Source organism: Mizuhopecten yessoensis, unplaced genomic scaffold (assembly GCF_002113885.1).
Source record: "Mizuhopecten yessoensis strain PY_sf001 unplaced genomic scaffold, ASM211388v2 scaffold6135_1, whole genome shotgun sequence".
Taxonomy (NCBI): domain Eukaryota; kingdom Metazoa; phylum Mollusca; class Bivalvia; order Pectinida; family Pectinidae; genus Mizuhopecten; species Mizuhopecten yessoensis.
The window spans coordinates 1,530,349-1,553,854 of record NW_018406397.1 but is presented as its reverse complement, the minus strand read 5'-3'; the positions used below and the strand labels follow the sequence as shown (position 1 = coordinate 1,553,854).

General features: G+C 38.2%; 1 long non-coding RNA gene across 1 annotated transcript; it reads right to left on the bottom strand.

Moving 5' to 3' along the window:
- Window positions 1-6,406: 6,406 nt before the first annotated feature.
- On the bottom strand, window positions 6,407-12,328 carry LOC110451561. Its single transcript, XR_002463092.1, has 2 exons — window positions 11,867-12,328; window positions 6,407-7,027 (listed from the first exon to the last, which is right to left on the bottom strand). It is a non-coding gene; the product is annotated as an uncharacterized LOC110451561 (long non-coding RNA).
- Between the last annotated feature and the right edge of the window lie 11,178 nt (window positions 12,329-23,506).

The window sequence follows — 23,506 nt, the reverse complement described above, 5'->3', positions numbered from 1 at the left end:
AAAGGAACACGAACTCCCCTGTTGTTTCCTTGATTTATTGCGCCGGAATGAGATCTCGACCTGAAGCCTTCTAGGGATGAACATTAGCAAGTAGTTCGGAAACTCTTTATGGTGCTTTTTTATATCCGTCATTATTAGGAATGGCTCCTCTGTTGGCCTTGAAAAGTCTGACTCGTCCTCCCTCGTGAACACGAAATGGTACTGGCAATTCAGTACGTTTGCCTTGTCCACAGGTTCCAATAACAGTATCCCTTTGGCCTGTAGAGATGCAATATATGATCTGATGTAGCTGCAGAAGCGTTTCTGTTTAAAAGACCACCCATTATATTCACAACCTATATGACTCCCTCTACATATTTTCAGTGGGTCTGGAAAGCCCCCTTCTACTTCTCTGCTTTGGTCTTGATGTATGAGTCAATGTCTGCAGGTTTCCTGGAGTCAACCTGTCTCTTAGGCAGTGTCTTCTGCCGTCGGATGATTTTCTGTATGTCTCTGTTTATCCGTGGTTTCTTGGTCTTGTTACCTCATAACATCTTGTTCGGAAGTTATTCCCGAGTAGTTTCAATTTCTCCTTATCCAATCTACATGTATTACAGCATGCTTTTCTACATTAAATCATTCACCCCTGAAGACACATTTGAACTCTTCCGATTCAATGGTTGGAATAGTTCGTTATGAAATTCCAGGGGTGAATGAGTTAAGGATGAAGAAAAACACGCAGGTGAAACCAAACGCCGCCTCTTTGAATTTGAGAGGAGCTGCAAAATTCCTTAACTTTTATGCTATCTATTCAACGGTATAATGAATGATAGAAAGTTGTCCCAGTAACTTAAGATAGCTTAAAACTTTCCGAAATGTCTGTTGGAAATGTTTAATAAAGGGGTTCGATATTTTTTATGGTAAAAGTTGGATACCAGACTAAATAAAACGACATACTACCATCCATTGTAATTTCCAATTCACCGGAGTAGATTATAGTGCCTTATAGATATGTTTTAAATAATATTGATAAATGTATCTCTCGGTCATCCGCTCTGTATTCTATTTCACATACAAACGTATCAGTGTTTGGAAAAAAATGAATAAAATCAGTATACTTCTTTACTTGGCAAGTGGAGAACCTTATACTGATCCCGTGTGTCATCTCCAGGTAAATATGGGAGAATCCTTACATATTGTAATCATTTATGTATTAATAAGACAGTGTGATTATAATTGACTTTGACTGAGCAAAACCTTTTTGGTGATGACATAAAGATAGTCTGTCTATATATACGATACTACAGTACAGAACTTAAATGCCGAACAAATGTAAATGTTAAAAAATATAAGCTGATGTTTCTAATTTGCTGCATGAAGTAGGTTCTTTAAAAACGTTAAAATTATTTGTGAAACCGGTAGTTTTACATGATTTTCCTCACCATGTAAGCAATCTTTGGTGTGATTCGAAACTTATTTTATAAAATGTTTCAGGTTCACTACGATCCACAACGTCAAACGTAACAAAGCCATACCAACTCAGCATCATCGTCTCTGTGTGAGACAGTCAACGCAGGATGAAACTATGGGACTGCTGCTTGTGGTTCTTATAATTGAACATACCAAAATGAAATGTTTTGCGAGGTAGGAAAGTAAGGTAATAGATAAGGGTTAAAACAATTATATCCCAAAATTGCAACAATTACCTAACTTTGTATCCTATGAATAAGCAATTGTCGTAGTTTTGATTGTTTTTACATAGGACAGCTTTATTCCCTATAAAACTGCAATAAATAAATCGTTCTTAATTTATAAATCTGTCACCGAAATAAAATGCTCTTACCCTGAAAGATATACTTCTTAGCACATCAGAATGATGACCCGGCGGGAGTGTTGTAGGTTTTCAGTGTGGCGGTGTAAAGATATACTCCTTAGCACAACAGAATGGTGACCCGGCGGGAGTGTTGTAGGTTTTCAGTTTGGCGGTGTAAAGATATACTTCTTAGCACATCAGAATTGTGACCCGACGGATCCCGGAGTGTTGTAGATTTTCAGTTTGGCGGTGTAAAGATATACTTCTGAGCACATCAGAAAGGTGACCCGGCGGGAATGTTGTAGGTTATCAGTTTGGCGGTGTAAAGATATACTTGTTAGCACATCAGAATGGTGACCCGGCGTATTTTTTTGTAGGTTTTCAGTTTGGCAGTGTAAAGATATACTCCTTAGCACTTCAGAATTGTGACCCGACGGATCACGGAGTGTTGTCGATTTTCAGTTTGGCGGTGTATAGATATACTTCTTAGCACATCAGAATGTTGACCCGGCGGGAGTGCTGTAGGTTTTCAGGTTGGCGGTGTAAAGATATACTTCTTAACACATCAGAATGATGACCCGGCGGGAGTGTTGTAGGTTATCAGTTTGGCGGTGTAAAGATATACCCCTTAGCACATCAGAATGGTGACCCCGCGGGAGTGTTGTAGGTCATCAGTTTGGCGGTGTAAAGATATCCTTGTTAGCACATCAGAATGGTGACCCGGCGCGAGTGTTGTAGGTTTTCAGTTTGGCGAAGTAAAGATATAATCCTTAACACATCAGAATTGTGACCCGGCGTTTTTTTTTGTAGGCTTTCTGTTTGGAGGGGTAAAGATATACTCCTTAGCACAACAGAATGGTGACCCAGCGGGAGTGTTGTAGGTTTTCAGTTTGGCGAAGTAAAGATATAATCCTTAACACATCAGAATTGTGACCCGGCGTTTTTTTTGTAGGTTTTCAGTTTGGCGATGTAACGATATACTTCTTAGCACATCAGAATTGTGACCGGCGTTTTTTTTTGTAGGTTTTCAGTTTGGCGGAGGAAAGATATACTCCTTAGCACATCAGAAAGGTGACCCGACGGGAGTGCTGTAGGTTTTCAGTTTGGCGGAGGAAAGATATACTCCTTAGCACATCAGAATGGGGACCCGGCGGGAGTGCTGTAGGTTTTCAGGTTGGCGGTGTAAAGATATACTTCTGAGCACATCAGAAAGGTGACCCGGCGGGAATGTTGTAGGTTATCAGTTTGGCGGAGTAAAGATATTCTCCTTAGCACATCAAAATTGTGACCCGGCGTTTTTTTTTGTAGGCTTTCTGTTTGGAGGTGTAAAGATATACTCCTTAGCCCATCAGAATGGTGACCCGGCGGGCGTGTTGTGGGTTTTCAGTTTGGCGGTGTAAATATATACTTCTTAGCACATCAGAATTGTGACCCGACGGATCACGGAGTGTTGTCGATTTTCAGTTTGGCGGTGTATAGATATACTTCTTAGCACATCAGAATTGTGACCTGGCGGGAGTGTTGTCGGTTTTCAGTTTGGAGGTGTAAAGATATACTCCTTAGCACAACAGAATGGTGACCCAGCGGGAGTGTTGTAGGTTTTCAGTGTGGCGGTGTAAATATATACTCCTTAGCACAACAGAATGGTGACCCAGCGGGAGTGTTGTAGGTTTTCAGTGTGGCGGTGTAAATATATACTCCTTAGCACAACAGAATGGTGACCCAGCGGGAGTGTTGTAGGTTTTCAGGTTGGCGGTGTAAAGATATACTTCTGAGCACATCAGAAAGGTGACCCGGCGGGAGAGCTGTAGGTTTTCAGTTTGGCGGAGTAAAGATATTCTCCTTAGCACATCAGAATTGTGACCCGACGTGAGTGCTGTAGGTTTTCAGTTTGGCAGTGTAAAGATATACTCCTTAGCACAACAGAATGGTGACCCAGCGGGAGTGTTGTAGGTTTTCAGTTTGGCGAAGTAAAGATATAATCCTTAACACATCAGAATTGTGACCCGGCGGGAGTGCTGTAGGTTTTCAGGTTGGCGGTGTAAAGATATACTTCTGAGCACATCAGAAAGGTGACCCGGCGGGAATGTTGTAGGTTATCAGTTTGGCGGAGTAAAGATATACTTCTTAGCACATAAGAATGGTGACCCGGCGGGAGTGTTGCAGGTTTTCTATTTGGCGGTGTAAAGATATACTTCCTAGCACATCAGAAAGGTGACCCGGCGGGAATGTTGTAGGTTATCAGTTTGGCGGTGTAAAGATATCCTTGTTAGCACATCAGAATGGTGACCCGGCGTATTTTTTTGTAGGTTTTCAGTTTGGAGGTGTAAAGATATACTCCTTAGCCCATCAGAATGGTGACCCGGCGGGCGTGTTGTGGGTTTTCAGTTTGGCGGTGTAAAGATATAATCCTTAGCACATCAGAATTGTGACCTGGCGGGAGTGTTGTCGGTTTTCAGTTTGGAGGTGTAAAGATATACTTCTTAGCGCATCAGAAAGGTGCCCCGGCGGGAGTGTTGTAGGTTTTCAGTTTGGAGGTCTAAAGATATACTTCTTAGCACATCAGAATTGTGACCCGGCGTTTTTTTTTTGTAGGTTTTCAGTTTGGCGATGTAACGATATACTTCTTAGCACATCAGAATTGTGACCTGGCGGGAGTGTTGTAGGTTTTCATTTTGGCGGTGTAAAGATATTCTCCTTAGCACATCAAAATTGTGACCCGGCGTTTTTTTTATAGGTTTTCAGTTTGGCAGTGTAAAGATATACTCCTTAGCACAACAGAATGGTGACCCAGCGGGAGTGTTGTAGGTTTTCAGTGTGGCGGTGTAAATATATACTCCTTAGCACAACAGAATGGTGACCCAGCGGGAGTGTTGTAGGTTTTCAGTGTGGCGGTGTAAATATATACTCCTTAGCACAACAGAATGGTGCCCCGGCGGGAGTGTTGTAGGTTTTCAGGTTGGCGGTGTAAAGATATACTTCTGAGCACATCAGAAAGGTGACCCGGCGGGAGTGCTGTTGGTTTTCAGTTTGGCGGCGTAAAGATATACTCCTTAGCACAACAGAATGGTGACCCAGCGGGAGTGTTGTAGGTTTTCAGTGTGGCGGTGTAAATATATACTCCTTAGCACAACAGAATGGTGACCCAGCGGGAGTGTTGTAGGTTTTCAGTGTGGCGGTGTAAATATATACTCCTTAGCACAACAGAATGGTGACCCAGCGGGAGTGTTGTAGGTTTTCAGTTTGGCGGAGGAAAGATATACTCCTTAGCACATCAAAATTGTGACCCGGCGTTTTTTTTTGTAGGCTTTCTGTTTGGAGGGGTAAAGATATACTCCTTAGCACATCAAAATTGTGACCCGGCGTTTTTTTTTTGTAGGTTTTCAGTTTGGCGATGTAACGATATACTTCTTAGCACATCAGAATGTTGACCCGGCGGGAGTGCTGTAGGTTTTCATTTGGCGGTGTAAAGATATACTTGTTAGCACATCAGAATGGTGACCCGGCGGGAGTGCTGTAGGTTTCATTTGAGAATGAGTCTGAATACCAATACATTTATCCAAGCGTTCTGTTACATGAATGGACTTTTTGTGATATTTTATAGGAATCCATTACATTTTCTGTTCGTTGCATTTTTGTGAAAGCAACATCTTGAGCTGCAAGTGCTTGCTGATATATACAACAATGAAGTTTATTGGTTCAGGGTTAATCCATGTCAAATTAAAATATCTTGGACAGTGTTTGAGGAGTAGTCTTTTAAAGATTGATGTATAATTATTTTTGTATGTAAACGTTTGTTTGCTGCCATGTTAAGAGATATACGTTGTTGTGTTTTTACTATTATAACTGTGCTGGACTACATAGAATCATTCATTAAATGTGTCTCTAGCAATTAAATCAGAAACGGCACAGAATGTTTTTATTTTAAGAAAGGAGCAGTATCTGGCCTAATCGGTCAATAATGAGAAAATTCACCTCTTTAATGACACCCATTGAAAAAATCTGATTAAACACTGCGAGTTTGATATTTGATTGCAATATAATACGAAACGTAAAATAAGGATGGGGTGCCGCATCATCACTTGATGTTATTTAGAACTGTGAAAAATCCTGAATATTAAATACGGTATGGAAGGGTTGGGAGTCTTTGGATTAAATTTGAAATTCCAGTGATGAAGTAAAATTTTCATCGGCTTATCACAATGGTATAGATACAGATTTAACCTGGTGTTTTCTCGAACTATCTTTGTCTGGAAACCTGTAGAAAACAACACATATACTGTTGCCTGTCTATGTCAGACCTCGTTTAGTCTAGAAACCTGTATACATGCGTCATTCGCTTATATCCCTGTTACCTGTCTATATCTAACCTCGTTTAGTCTAGAAACTTGTATAAATGCGACAGNTGTATAAATGCGACATTCGCTTATATCCCTGTTACCTGTCTATATCCAACCTCGTTTAGTCTAGAAACCTGTGCGTACAGTTGCGTAACGCAAACGTTTATCTTACCATTTTGCCGGTTTATTCTGTATCTATGTTATGAATCGCCTTGTTTTTATACTAATAACGATTAGAATGATGATAGTGAATTAAAATAAAAATCACACTGTAGATGATTCGGGTATATTGATATAATTTAAAAACATCAGAAAACTCTAAGAGTATTTTTCCGACTATAACAACAACAAAATACACAAAACAGACCATTTCCATGATTAAATGCCATGCTTATGATAATCGGAGTTTGTCAATGTTGACCGACGGGTTAACAAGATAATGTTTCTATTGAAAGCATGTGATAATGAAAATAAGCATACGTGTATATATATTATAACATCACGTTCTTTAATTTGAGATGGCAGAAGCACTTTTTGTAATGTTTTAATGTTATGATATCCTTGCCAGGTTTTCAGCATTTTTTCTCCTAGACTTTCAGCACCGTTCATATAATTCTCGTCAGCTCTCCTACACTGTTCGATCTCTTATATTTCCTTTTCTGGTTAAATGTCTTTGTTCTTGATAGATCACATTATCATCGTGTCATTACTTGTAAAACAAATTAGTTCATATTCACACTCTCCACATCCGGTTCCGGTCGATGGCGCACATGCCACTACGTCAGCCAGCAGTATTCTTGAAGTTTCTGGACACTACAGCTCCGTATACAGCAGTCACACACGAGATTTGTCATCGCCTGGTCACGCTTGACACGACCATGGCTCCCCACCGTACCTGTTGATAAAATATCGAAATAAGAGTTAAATAAGTAATTGAAAGTTACCCAAAATCACCAATTTTTTCACAGTGTACACAAAATACTAATTTTGTACCAAATGTTTCTTTTATTTCTAAATTGCCTCGCTTATAAGAACAACGTTTTGGACAAAGTTTGTGATGTTTCCTGCTTAGTTAGCGTGTTAATAATTAAGTTTCCCCTTCACTTAAATATTTCAATGCGTAACAATACTAATTGATAACTGATTGACAAATTATACGGCATTACCCCTCAAAAGGTCATTAAATTACAAACGCGAATCAAAATTATGAGCAGTGTTCTAACATAACAAAACAACTAGATCAAATTAAAACCTCAACTTTGACGCCTCTGTTAAAAAATCAAAGCAAACAACAGTGAAACAGATCATCATCTGCCGTTTGAATTTTATTTTTTATAAGAAATAGCACGAATACAAACAAGGAATGTGACGAACCTGGCAATAATGATTGTGCACACTAATAAATAGCTGTCAAATAGTAAGTAATCTGCACTGAAAACCTTACTTTACTTATGTGTGTAAATCATAAAATATAGGACCTCCTCGATCCACTGCTTGTAATAAATGTCAGATATTAAACACCTGTGGCCCTTAATACATTAAAAACATATACATACGCCTGTTTTTATAATCATAGACGACTTTGGCACGTGTGCAGGTCGAGGTCATTCCGATCCAATGTAAAAACATTCTATAAGGGATTGGAGTAATAATACGGTTATACTTAGAGAGGTATTCCACCTAGCTCGATGGATCGATATTGTGTTGATATCAAGAGCAAACGAACGTTAATAATTAAACAGCTGAAAGTGCCCAGAATTTTCGATTGCAACGTGAAATGGGGTAAAACATTCATAACCATTCTTCTATCTTTGAAGATTTAGATGGATAAACGTGTTTGGAACGTGTGTGTTGAAAATTGTCTATATTTTTCATAATAAATATATTTTATGATAACTTAACTATACACAAGAGAAAATTCGAAGGTAAATAGAATTGATTTATCTAAACAATGTCATTGAAATGAAACACACACTCAGATATACACATCTATATTGCTAATTTAAAACCGTATAGTTCTCTGGGAATAAATGTGGTTTCTTGCAAGTAACTGCCTTCGGGTGTTTTCGGCTGTTTATTACAAGTTATTGTTATGTCATCATGGCTTGATATTCATAAATATTATATTCTCATAATATCTACATATCTCTTATTGTACCATTATCGCCAAAATGATGTCCACATAATAACAGCTGAAGTGTCGAAGCTAACATATGGGATCAGTGGAATGAGAGATTTGTTGAATCATCTGTAAAGTGTTGGCCCGTTGTTGTGTACAACAACACTAACTTCCCTTACTGATGCAGATTTAAAACATTTTCGATCCAATATAAGGTAAATATATCAAAACATTATAATATTTGATATTTGCCATTACGATATAATTCACAAAATAAAGACTTTGATTTCTAAACAAAATATCATATTTGATGAGAGATATAAATGGTGGTTCAGAAAAATGAAATGGACCACTGAATGACTTCATAGTAAGTATACTCAGGATGGTATAGTGGCTAGCTAAACATGAAATGGGCAGCTCATTCGCTTAATAGTAAAAGCTCATGGTGATATAGTAGCTAGCTTAACATTAAATAGGCAGCTCAATCACTTAATAGTTAACAAACTCAGGATGATATAGTAGCTAGTTTAGTAATAAATGGGCAGCTCAATCGCTTAATAGTAAAAGCTCAGGATGATATAGTAGCTAGCTAAATATTAAATATGTAGCTCAATCGCTAAATAGTAAAATCTTAGGATGATATAGTGGCTAGCTAAACATTAAATGCGCAGCTCAATCGCTTAATAGTAAAAACTCAGGATGGTATAGTAGCTAGCTAAACATTAAATAGGCAGCTCAATCGCTAAATAGTAAAAGCTCAGGATGATATAGTAGCTAGCTTAACATTACATAGGCAGCTCAATCGCTAAATAGTAAAAACTTAGAATGATATAGTGGCTAGCTAAACATTAAATAGGCAGCTCAATCGCTTAATAAAAAAGCCTCAAGATGATATAGTAGCTAGCTTAAAATTAAATAGTTAGCCCAATCGCTTAATAGTAAAAATTCACGGTGATATAGTGTGCTAGCTAATCATTAAATAGACAGTTCAATCGCTTAATAATAAAAACTCAGGATGATATAGTAGCTAGTAGCTAGCTAAACATTAAATAGGCATCTCAATCGCTTAATAGTAAAAGCTCAGGATGATATAGTAGCTAGCTTAACATTAAATAGACAGTTCAATCGCTAAATAGTAAAAACTTAGGATGATATAGTGGCTAGCTAAACATTAAATAGGAAGCTCAATCGCTTAATAGTAAAAGCTCACGGTGATATAGTAGTTAGCTAATCATTAAATAGGCAGCTCAATCGCTTGATAAAAAAAACCTCAAGATGATATAGTAGCTAGCTTAAAATTAAATAGTTAGCTCAATCGCTTAATAGTAAAAGCTCACGGTGATATAGTAGCTAGCTAATCATTAAATAGGCAGCTCAATCGCTTAATGATAAAAACTCAGGATGATATAGTAGCTAGCTTAACATTAAATAGTTAGTTCAATCGCTTTATAGGAAAAACTCGGGATGATATAGTAGCTAGGTCAACATTAAATAGGTAGCCCATTTACTGCTTAGCAGGCATAACCTAGATAATATACACAATCGTGTCATAAGAAGTGGTGTCATAAGAAGTGTATATTCTAATGTTTATCTCTCCATGGTTGTTTTGTTAAGTCATCTACAATTATCACACATGTTATTCAGTAATTTAATTTATTACGATGAACACTGATTCTAGTGAGTATTTAGATAGCGAAGATTTCAACGCACGATATGAACGTTTCTTTATTGGCCTTCTTTAATCCATGTTCTAATAAGCTTAACATGCATTAGTAATTTGAGTGAGCGATCTACTAGCTACGGGAACTGATCCCTTTGATGGCTCGCATTAGTCGAAATATAAAAATACAATTTAACTGATTATACATTCCTATACATCGCGATTTATTAACTTGTGAATGTCACCTTTCCAAACTTGATAGTATAAAGTTTAATTTGGTTAATGTTGCATTAAGTCAAAATGAAAACAAAAATCTGAATTGATCTCACCATATAAACGCGGTCATATTTTTGTTTGGTGGTGATTATTCCGATTCCAATAATGTATCCGTTTTTTTAGTTATCGTATTTAAGAAATGTACGGGATTTAAATTTGACATTAATAGGTGATTAGGCGTCCTGGTCGGTTAGCTCTTTATTGATATTATGGTCACACAAGTGTTAAGGTTGAACTTGAACTAGATGTACGGAGTTTTATATCTACTTAGGTGTGATAAACACACTAATAAATGGGGATATATATATAACTATATCTGGATCACAGAAACATATTTTGTGATTGATAAAGACACATGCGGAACATGGCACGATGTATCCTGTCAAAAATCATGCTATCATATTTATATCATCATAAAATATTAATATACACCGTGTTCTTTTTATCTGACAGTTTGATTAGAACATTTACTTTTACATTAAGACATTTCTTATATATAAATATGTATACAGAAAAAAAATGCGAGATGTCGTTTGTATAATAAAAGTATCCATCATGATTAGGCAATATTTGTTTCCCTGAACTATTGAGTAATTGTCATGTTTTTTTTTATGAGAGAGAGTTGAGGTTCGTAAGCAAGGGTTTCTCGGTATATGCTTCCATAAAATTACACATTAAAAAAGATGACCACAGAGGAATTATTTTTTTAAATTTCTAAGTAGTATCTTTCTTTTAATATGACCAATCAAAATGTTTGGTTGTTTTTATGACGCACATTCATCTGAAAGAAAAATCCGTGTACGTTTGTTTTTCAGTTTAGAATGTAGGTTTGATATGATATCAAAGAAAAATAATAATGAAAACCTCCTGGTTGTACTATATAACTCTATCGTTTGTTCCTAACAGGAGATATAGATTACGTTAATAACCAGTTAAATTCCTAGATAATATGTCTATTTGTTTGTTCTGAATAGTTGAGGTAACAAACTGTTGACGGGAGTCAGGTTTGTTATATAGCACTATATGATCAGTAGTATTACTAAACAATAAACCTACCGATGTTGTCCGAATGGTAGAAATAGATAATGTTGACAATTTCTTATGGAATCAATTAAGAATTATGGAATCAATTAAGAATTATGAAATCAACTAAGAATTATGGAATCAATTAAGAATTATGGAATCAATTAAGAATTATGGGATCAATTGAGAATTATGGAATCAATTAAGAATTATGGGATCAATTAAAGGAATAAGAGTATTAAATACAAAACATACGAAAGTATGAAAGATCAAATTGTCACCATGTCATTAATTTTTCATTTTTGTATTCATAAAGCTCTATAAAGCGTATCAAAAATGAAATATGTTCATAAACGTTTTGTCTTTTTTGTTTATTGTTCGTATTTTTAAATTTGATATAAATATAAATTTTTAACATTTATGACATACAGTTTTCAAATACTAGCACTTTTTAGAAAACAATAATAATATGGTATACTTTTAATGCTGACATTTGTTTGTCAGCTGTAATACTACATTTTCGGGTTGAACATCAAGAAACATGGACAAATCAATGTTATCTGGTACATATACGACGTACATATATAATTATTGAACTTAACCGTATTTTCAGTTTTTACTTTTATCAGGAAATCAATAAGACATTAAAAAATTACCTGTCGATTGCTCTGAACACAAAACCTGTAGAACCTCTACAAGTTGATTGGAGCAGTCATGGTCCATAAGATTGTTGATCAGTGATGGGTATTCCGGACATCGATGACCATATATGGCAGTACAACAGATTACATAAATAAAAATAGTGATAGATATTAGTGTCATCGTGTCGAACAGGTTGGGATTCCGACAACTTCGCTCCAGCGCAGCAGTCTCCGGCGTTTAGAATATAGCGGAGAGCTTATATATGGACCTTAAATGAGGTCTATAGATAGATTAGTTATTCCCACTCTAATATCCAGCGGCTTTCCCGGCGACTTCCTGTTGCTCCGGAGTCCTCATTCTGTCCGTTTGTTTGAGGCGTTACAAAAAGAATCGAAGCTCGCGCACAGATTGGCTTTCCAAACAAAAATGTTAACATGAGTTAAATATCCCTTGTTACAGGGCAGAATTCACACACTTATTCGATCTTGTAAAAGTAGATAAAAAGCTACGTAGCTAAATTGAGGAAGCGTTGCGGGGCTTCGTGCTACCAGTGCAATAACAGTTTAAAGTAACGCCATTCCATGAAAGCTTGCGCAGTGTATATATGTGCTCAATAACAGACCGTCTGTTTTTACGTATTTCCCCTCGCCTAGGATCATTAGCAGAGGCTATCGAGCGTTACGGTCTGTGCGGGGGTGAATTTATAAGATGGTTATACATGCCATCATGTTGCTCAAGACTTTCGTAAACAAGTTAATTAATTGGTTGGTTATTTAAGTAAGTACACCCATGGACAAAGAGAGAAAATAATGTGTTTGTTTTTGTTTGTTGTTTGGTCACAACGAAATTCCTATCTGTAATTAAAACAGAATATCTTATAAACACGTAGAGGAAACATGCATGAAATATTTCACGCCCAGGGTCCATGACCCCCACTTACTCGTGTATTTGTTTTTATTTCGGTTTAAGGACCTCGATTATGGAAAATAAATAAGTATTTAATCTGTAACGTCAAACCAGACACTAGGATTCACGGTAACGCTTGTTTACGTCACACTTTAGTTGTTGTGTACTATTTGTTATACTTTGGCGGAAGCAGACCATGACTGGCAGTGAGATGACACTAATCAATACGCTAGCATATCGGTATGCGACGACAATGCTTTCAAGTACATTCAGTTAGATTTGTTTTACCACATTAGTTTTGCCACTACATTGTTGCTATGTATATTTGAAGGCATAAGAGAGGAAACATGATTTTCCAAAGTGCTATAAATCTCATACAGCTCATAGTTCATCTTTTTTTCTTTTTTTTCTTCCTTTTTTTTCATTTGTTTTCACGATGTATCTTTATTTCTGCTTTGGTGGTTTTTTTATTCCCTTTGTTGTTCCTTCCTACAACTTTGCGTTTTGAATCGGTCCATATGTTGAACAAGGAAAGAACATATTTTCATTAGATATCACATATCAATGAAAAAAACCTCATTTTATTTTTACAACAATTGTAAAAACAAGCTCTGTCAACTTACCTGAAAACATATCCTTATCACATATAAACGAAATAGACAAACATTTATTATAGCGTCAACACACACTGACACAAATCGTTTATGGATTTAGATGGAAATTACAACGACAAAAACAGAGGGTACCTCAAAACAGAAAGGATAGTCAGCTTACAATGAACAAAATGGATACAAAAAAGGTATCGGAAGTTTGGGCATTTCATTTTACAACTGTTAGGAATTTCATAACAAAGGAGAAGAAATAAAGAGTAAGATAGAAATAAAATTAATAAACGAAGGTAATCATGTCAACAAACAAAAAAGAGGAGGGAGATAATTATCCCTATTTATTGGTTTTCTAGTCAAGCCAGCAGGTTGTCAGTACATTGCATACCAATATGTATGCAGACAGGTTGACGTTACTAACTCTGATACAACTATTAATAACTAACTGACAATATATCCATTGTGTTTACATAGTGCGATCATGAAGTGTGACTCCTTTATATAAACAGCTATCAGTTATACAATGATATACATGCGTCTTAATTAATCCATTTCTGATGTTGAGTGTAATAGCAAAGCATGAAATGATGTCACTACACTATGAATTTATCTACCATTTGGCTATATCTGGCAACGCAGGAATTGACCTTAACGAACTTAATCTATAATGGTGAATAATTACCATATTTTCAAATGAAAAACCATGTCGAAAAAACGTGTTAAACACAAATCTGTCTTATTGTTCCTGATGGAGTATCAGTATGATAGATAATGGTGAAATATAATCATAATTAAAGGTGAAAAAAACGTATGAAATACAAATATGTCTTATCTGTCCTGGTTGGTTTCACGAGTATACTATAATTCACAATCATGTAAATAATACATAAAATAAATAAATAAATACATACACCACATTTGATATAGCGCCTTATCTAGCTAGAATAAGCGACTCTAAAGCGCTTTACAGTACATATACATTAATCAATACAATTTTTGAGGAATTCGCATGAGTTTCCTTATCAGGCGCGGACTACTAGTCCTATGGCACCTGGCTAAGATCTCTCTATGTGTGTATGCCTTCGTGTGTGCTGGAGATGTAGGATATTCTGTTTGTAGTTAGACCGTGCTTCCATCGGTATCATTTATAGTGCCACCTCACTTGAATGCTACAGCACAGATACTGTGACATCCATAAAGCTAAAAGAACGAAAACGGCATAGGTAAATAATACATACTTAACGAAAATAGCAATTGCCTTTGAAATGTTCAAAATAATAAAAGCAGGTGTTAATAGTGGTAGTATTCCACTTTCGGAAAAGGATTCGACATATTTCAAAACCAGATGAAGATGGTTGAAGAAAAACTTTAGTAAGGAGAAAACTGACTTTACAGACATTTTATTTTCGCTGTAAATAATTATGGCGTATACGTACTAATATTATGTGACATGACAATGAATGCACTGTAATTCATTTCCGGCAAGTTGTATTTATTGCTAAACATTATAGGTGCTATCCTATGTGTGCATCTTACATTTATCATCAATCAAAACCGCATGTTTCTCACTGAAAATAAATCGGATCTATTTGTAACATAAACTTCTGCATTTAACTAGTTTGTACATGTTATAACGAGAAGTACCCATTTAAAAGAAGTTTATCGTTTAGAGACGGATTTTGGTATTTTTACTTAGCCACGTGTCTAAGATATAAACCTATATCTAGGATATATGAACACCTTCTGCTGCCTAATCCACATAAACCACATGCATATTACTGTTAAGCTGTGCCTTATGACATCTGTATAAGATAAAACTTTCATTGAGCTACGCATATACAGGCGCTACAAAGGTTGTGTGAGACCCTTCCAGTACAAATAAGGCGAGCTGGTAAACAGGAAACTCTTATAAACATGTTTTTGTTACAGATTACCCCCAAACCATCCCTAGAATGTCTATTGTGTAAAACACAATACCAAAAACCGCACGGCTATAACTGTTTACATCGATTGATCTTGGCTAAAAGGTTGATATTGTGTATTATTAGGAAAAGAAACTTTCTATATTAAGACAGATCAATGTTTTATACGTAGCTATATTTGTTTATTTCAAAAAAATATTCCCACACTTCTCTATTTGACGAGGTAATTGTTAGCTTCTAGGCATACATCCCAAATTAATGTAAATGTTGGCGACCTTCAAGGGGCGGAGCTTTATCAGCCTCTGTATATTTCAGTACACCTCAGTACATTTAGGGTATACTGGATGTTGTTGGTAGTTGAATCCTCGCAAACGCACTGGTTTATTTTTTTTATGATCGAAAGACCTTCAGATATTTTAGACTTTCTTCGCAGATGATCGATCAGAAAAAAAATATTTGAATAGCTGAAGCAATCCAGGATGGCAGACATTTGTCCTCGAAATATCATTTTTTAAGTGTAATTTCAGGTTTGCGAGTGTTTTATTTATATCCTTGAGAATGGTTTTCATAAACACTTATAGAGATTTAAATCCTATGGAATCCACCTAACTCGCTCAAAATTTTACTTTTTCGTTTCTACTTATTGGTCCACAAAATCTATTTCTGTGATTGATATTTGTTGGGAGCTTTACAGAATATTTGTCTCGGTATAAAAACATCAACAAGGAGAACTCTATGAGAAGTTGTCTTTTCTCCATGTTGATTCCCTAACAAAAAGAAGGCACTCTCTTCCATGCATGTTGATTCCCTAACAAAAAGAAGGCAATGTCTTCCCTGCATGTTGATTCCCTAACAAACGAAGGCACTGTCTTCCTTGCATGTTGATTTCCTAACATACGAAGGCACTGTCTTCCTTGCATGTTGATTTCCTAACATACGAAGGCACTGTCTTCCTTGCATGTTGATTTCCTAACATACGAAGGCACTGTCTTCCTTGCATGTTGATTCCCTAACAAAAAGAAGGAACTGTCTTCCCTGCACGTTGATTCCCTAAAAAAAGAAGGCACTGTCTTCCCTGCATGTTGATTCCCTAACAAAAAGAAGGCACTGTCTTCCCTGCATGTTGATTCCCTAACAAAAAGAAGGCACTGTCTTCCCTGCATGTTGATTCCCTAACAAAAAGAAGGCACTGTCTTCCCTGCATGTTGATTCCCTAACAAAAAGAAGGCACTGTCTTCCCTGCATGTTGATTCCCTAACAAAAAGAAGGCACTGTCTTCCCTGCATGTTGATTCCCTAACAAAAAGAAGGCACTGTCTTCCCTGCATGTTGATTCCCTAACAAAAAGAAGGCACTGTCTTCCCTGCATGTTGATTCCCTAACAAAAAGAAGGCACTGTCTTCCCTGCATGTTGATTCCCTAACAAAAAGAAGGCACTGTCTTCCCTGCATGTTGATTCCCTAACAAAAAGAAGGCACTGTCTTCCCTGCATGTTGATTCCCTAACAAAAAGAAGGCACTGTCTTCCCTGCATGTTGATTCCCTAACAAAAAGAAGGCACTGTCTTCCCTGCATGTTGATTCCCTAACAAAAAGAAGGCACTGTCTTCCCTGCATGTTGATTCCCTAACAAAAAGAAGGCACTGTCTTCCCTGCATGTTGATTCCCTAACAAAAAGAAGGCACTGTCTTCCCTGCATGTTGATTCCCTAACAAAAAGAAGGCACTGTCTTCCCTGCATGTTGATTCCCTAACAAAAAGAAGGCACTGTCTTCCCTGCATGTTGATTCCCTAACAAAAAGAAGGCACTGTCTTCCCTGCATGTTGATTCCCTAACAAAAAGAAGGCACTGTCTTCCCTGCATGTTGATTCCCTAACAAAAAGAAGGCACTGTCTTCCCTGCATGTTGATTCCCTAACAAAAAGAAGGCACTGTCTTCCCTGCATGTTGATTCCCTAACAAAAAGAAGGCACTGTCTTCCCTGCATGTTGATTCCCTAACAAAAAGAAGGCACTGTCTTCCCTGCATGTTGATTCCCTAACAAAAAGAAGGCACTGTCTTCCCTGCATGTTGATTCCCTAACAAAAAGAAGGCACTGTCTTCCCTGCATGTTGATTCCCTAACAAAAAGAAGGCACTGTCTTCCCTGCATGTTGATTCCCTAACAAAAAGAAGGCACTGTCTTCCCTGCATGTTGATTCCCTAACAAAAAGAAGGCACTGTCTTCCCTGCATGTTGATTCCCTAACAAAAAGAAGGCACTGTCTTCCCTGCATGTTGATTCCCTAACAAAAAGAAGGCACTGTCTTCCCTGCATGTTGATTCCCTAACAAAAAGAAGGCACTGTCTTCCCTGCATGTTGATTCCCTAACAAAAAGAAGGCACTGTCTTCCCTGCATGTTGATTCCCTAACAAAAAGAAGGCACTGTCTTCCCTGCATGTTGATTCCCTAACAAAAAGAAGGCACTGTCTTCCCTGCATGTTGATTCCCTAACAAAAAGAAGGCACTGTCTTCCCTGCATGTTGATTCCCTAACAAAAAGAAGGCACTGTCTTCCCTGCATGTTGATTCCCTAACAAAAAGAAGGCACTGTCTTCCCTGCATGTTGATTCCCTAACAAAAAGAAGGCACTGTCTTCCCTGCATGTTGATTCCCTAACAAAAAGAAGGCACTGTCTTCCCTGCATGTTGATTCCCTAACAAAAAGAAGGCACTGTCTTCCCTGCATGTTGATTCCCTAACAAAAAGAAGGCACTGTCTTCCCTGCATGTTGATTCCCTAACAAAAAGAAGGCACTGTCTTCCCTGCATGTTGATTCCCTAACAAAAAGAAGGCACTGTCTTCCCTGCATGTTGATTCCCTAACAAAAAGAAGGCACTGTCTTCCCTGCATGTTGATTCCCTAACAAAAAGAAGGCACTGTCTTCCCTGCATGTTGATTCCCTAACAAAAAGAAGGCACTGTCTTCCCTGCATGTTGATTCCCTAACAAAAAGAAGGCACTGTCTTCCCTGCATGTTGATTCCCTAACAAAAAGAAGGCACTGTCTTCCCTGCATGTTGATTCCCTAACAAAAAGAAGGCACTGTCTTCCCTGCATGTTGATTCCCTAACAAAAAGAAGGCACTGTCTTCCCTGCATGTTGATTCCCTAACAAAAAGAAGGCACTGTCTTCCCTGCATGTTGATTCCCTAACAAAAAGAAGGCACTGTCTTCCCTGCATGTTGATTCCCTAACAAAAAGAAGGCACTGTCTTCCCTGCATGTTGATTCCCTAACAAAAAGAAGGCACTGTCTTCCCTGCATGTTGATTCCCTAACAAAAAGAAGGCACTGTCTTCCCTGCATGTTGATTCCCTAACAAAAAGAAGGCACTGTCTTCCCTGCATGTTGATTCCCTAACAAAAAGAAGGCACTGTCTTCCCTGCATGTTGATTCCCTAACAAAAAGAAGGCACTGTCTTCCCTGCATGTTGATTCCCTAACAAAAAGAAGGCACTGTCTTCCCTGCATGTTGATTCCCTAACAAAAAGAAGGCACTGTCTTCCCTGCATGTTGATTCCCTAACAAAAAGAAGGCACTGTCTTCCCTGCATGTTGATTCCCTAACAAAAAGAAGGCACTGTCTTCCCTGCATGTTGATTCCCTAACAAAAAGAAGGCACTGTCTTCCCTGCATGTTGATTCCCTAACAAAAAGAAGGCACTGTCTTCCCTGCATGTTGATTCCCTAACAAAAAGAAGGCACTGTCTTCCCTGCATGTTGATTCCCTAACAAAAAGAAGGCACTGTCTTCCCTGCATGTTGATTCCCTAACAAAAAGAAGGCACTGTCTTCCCTGCATGTTGATTCCCTAACAAAAAGAAGGCACTGTCTTCCCTGCATGTTGATTCCCTAACAAAAAGAAGGCACTGTCTTCCCTGCATGTTGATTCCCTAACAAAAAGAAGGCACTGTCTTCCCTGCATGTTGATTCCCTAACAAAAAGAAGGCACTGTCTTCCCTGCATGTTGATTCCCTAACAAAAAGAAGGCACTGTCTTCCCTGCATGTTGATTCCCTAACAAAAAGAAGGCACTGTCTTCCCTGCATGTTGATTCCCTAACAAAAAGAAGGCACTGTCTTCCCTGCATGTTGATTCCCTAACAAAAAGAAGGCACTGTCTTCCCTGCATGTTGATTCCCTAACAAAAAGAAGGCACTGTCTTCCCTGCATGTTGATTCCCTAACAAAAAGAAGGCACTGTCTTCCCTGCATGTTGATTCCCTAACAAAAAGAAGGCACTGTCTTCCCTGCATGTTGATTCCCTAACAAAAAGAAGGCACTGTCTTCCCTGCATGTTGATTCCCTAACAAAAAGAAGGCACTGTCTTCCCTGCATGTTGATTCCCTAACAAAAAGAAGGCACTGTCTTCCCTGCATGTTGATTCCCTAACAAAAAGAAGGCACTGTCTTCCCTGCATGTTGATTCCCTAACAAAAAGAAGGCACTGTCTTCCCTGCATGTTGATTCCCTAACAAAAAGAAGGCACTGTCTTCCCTGCATGTTGATTCCCTAACAAAAAGAAGGCACTGTCTTCCCTGCATGTTGATTCCCTAACAAAAAGAAGGCACTGTCTTCCCTGCATGTTGATTCCCTAACAAAAAGAAGGCACTGTCTTCCCTGCATGTTGATTCCCTAACAAAAAGAAGGCACTGTCTTCCCTGCATGTTGATTCCCTAACAAAAAGAAGGCACTGTCTTCCCTGCATGTTGATTCCCTAACAAAAAGAAGGCACTGTCTTCCCTGCATGTTGATTCCCTAACAAAAAGAAGGCACTGTCTTCCCTGCATGTTGATTCCCTAACAAAAAGAAGGCACTGTCTTCCCTGCATGTTGATTCCCTAACAAAAAGAAGGCACTGTCTTCCCTGCATGTTGATTCCCTAACAAAAAGAAGGCACTGTCTTCCCTGCATGTTGATTCCCTAACAAAAAGAAGGCACTGTCTTCCCTGCATGTTGATTCCCTAACAAAAAGAAGGCACTGTCTTCCCTGCATGTTGATTCCCTAACAAAAAGAAGGCACTGTCTTCCCTGCATGTTGATTCCCTAACAAAAAGAAGGCACTGTCTTCCCTGCATGTTGATTCCCTAACAAAAAGAAGGCACTGTCTTCCCTGCATGTTGATTCCCTAACAAAAAGAAGGCACTGTCTTCCCTGCATGTTGATTCCCTAACAAAAAGAAGGCACTGTCTTCCCTGCATGTTGATTCCCTAACAAAAAGAAGGCACTGTCTTCCCTGCATGTTGATTCCCTAACAAAAAGAAGGCACTGTCTTCCCTGCATGTTGATTCCCTAACAAAAAGAAGGCACTGTCTTCCCTGCATGTTGATTCCCTAACAAAAAGAAGGCACTGTCTTCCCTGCATGTTGATTCCCTAACAAAAAGAAGGCACTGTCTTCCCTGCATGTTGATTCCCTAACAAAAAGAAGGCACTGTCTTCCCTGCATGTTGATTCCCTAACAAAAAGAAGGCACTGTCTTCCCTGCATGTTGATTCCCTAACAAAAAGAAGGCACTGTCTTCCCTGCATGTTGATTCCCTAACAAAAAGAAGGCACTGTCTTCCCTGCATGTTGATTCCCTAACAAAAAGAAGGCACTGTCTTCCCTGCATGTTGATTCCCTAACAAAAAGAAGGCACTGTCTTCCCTGCATGTTGATTCCCTAACAAAAAGAAGGCACTGTCTTCCCTGCATGTTGATTCCCTAACAAAAAGAAGGCACTGTCTTCCCTGCATGTTGATTCCCTAACAAAAAGAAGGCACTGTCTTCCCTGCATGTTGATTCCCTAACAAAAAGAAGGCACTGTCTTCCCTGCATGTTGATTCCCTAACAAAAAGAAGGCACTGTCTTCCCTGCATGTTGATTCCCTAACAAAAAGAAGGCACTGTCTTCCCTGCATGTTGATTCCCTAACAAAAAGAAGGCACTGTCTTCCCTGCATGTTGATTCCCTAACAAAAAGAAGGCACTGTCTTCCCTGCATGTTGATTCCCTAACAAAAAGAAGGCACTGTCTTCCCTGCATGTTGATTCCCTAACAAAAAGAAGGCACTGTCTTCCCTGCATGTTGGTTCCCTATCAAAAAGGAGGCACTGTCTTCCCTGCATGTTTATTCCCTAACAAAACGAAGGCACTGTCTTCCCTGTATGTTGATTCCCTAACAAAAAGAAGGCACTGTCTTCCCTGCATGTTGATTCCCGAAAAAAAAGAAGGCACTGTCTTCCCTGCATGTTGATTCCCCAACAAAAAGAAGACACTATCTTCCCTGCATGTTGATTCCCTAACAAAAAGAATGCATTGTCTTCCCTGCATGTTGATTCCCTAACGAAAAGAAGGCACTGTCTTCCCTGCATGTTGATTCCCGAAAAAAAAGAAGGCACTGTCTTCCCTGCATGTTGATTCCCCAACAAAAAGAAGACACTATCTTCCCTGCATGTTGATTCCCTAACAAAAAGAATGCATTGTCTTCCCTGCATGTTGATTCCCTAACAAAAAGAAGGCACTGTCTTCCCTGCATGTTGATTCCCTAACAAAAAAAGGCACTGTCTTTCCTGCATGTTGATTCCCTTACAAAAAGAAGGCACTGTCTTCCCTGCATGTTGATTCCCTAACAAAAAGAAGGCATTGTCTTCCCTGCATGTTGATTCCCTAACGAAACGAAGGCACTGTCTTCCCTGCATGTTGATTCCCTATCAAAAAGGAGGCACTGCCTTCTCTGCATGTTGATTTCCTAACACAAAAGAGGCACTGTCTTCCCTGCATGTTGATTTCCTAACAAAACGAAGGCACTGTCTTCCCTGCATGTTTATTCCCTAACAAAAAGAAGGCACTGTCTTCCCTGCATGTTGATTCCCTAACAAAACGAAGGCACTGCCTTCCCTGCATGTTGATTCCCTAACAAAAAAGAGGCACTGTCTTCCCTGCATGTTGATTCAGCCAAACGTTTTGCTCTGGCAATGGTTTTGAAATGTGTATATTTTCTTTATATTTATGTTCCCGAGTGAATGTTTTCGAGCTAATTTGCTCAACGTGAAAAACAAAAGCGTTCCAGCACCGCAAAGATTTCCTCTATAACAGTATATAACTTGATGTGTAGGAAGTTATAAACGGAAAGCTAAGGTCAAGCACCAGGACTTAGTTATGTAAAAATGTAAAATAAAGAAAACACGTGCTATAAATGACAAGGGTAATACATTATATGCAGTGTATGCAGTGACTGACACGGCGACATTTCCATCAATCACGTCCTTGTTTATCTTGTTTACAGGTGTATAATCCGTCTCAGGTAACTGTTATCACCTGTCACAGGTTATCACACAGGTTTTACAATTCAATGGCACTGTTTCACCTTTTGATGACATCGACAGCAGGTGATTTAAGAAACAACCTCGATTATAGACGGCAATTCTATATTCATAGAAATCAATCGTTTGTTTCCGTAAATAATTCCAATACATTTCTGTTAACTTGCAGACGACAGGTTAGTCACCAAGCTCTTATTGTAACAGGGGACGTTATATAAGTCTCTTGTAACTAACGTGTATCAGAAAGTGCAAACAATGGTGAAAGACCTATACACGCGAGTCTTTATTTAAAACAATGACAATGTCAAAATTTAAACCAATGAAAAGACAGTTTGCGATGACCATCTTATTCAAGATGCAGTTGAATCGAATTTGTGATTCAGTTTGCAGTGCCATAGTTCAACTACGTACCATTTAATAGAAATCGAATATTTTCAGAATCAAGAATCTGTATTGAGGCTGTCTTAATCTACGGATAAACGAAGTTGTTGGTACCGTTGCGGTGCCATAAATTGAAACAATATCTGAATTTCAACCTATTATATTCCAACCAACAACGCCCTTGGTGTTTAATGACTCAATGGTAGTCACCTTATAGTTGTTTTAACCTCCTGCCCCTTTTCGAAAAGGACACATTTTTTTTTATATTTTGACCAATCCAGCGCCAGGCTACAGTTGCCATTGTATTGACAGTCGACCTAGTTTCTCACAATTTGAGACGTATATTTACATATGGTGTCGTCAATTTAGTAAAATACGCCTACTCTTCCAGAAGAAACCGTTCTCATGCTCAAGCATGGATTTTGTGCTCAAGCCCAATTTCTTTTTCTGGTTATAACCCAATAAATAAATCTTATTTTGTCAATGATTTGGAAATATTTTGAAGAGACTTATAGCCAA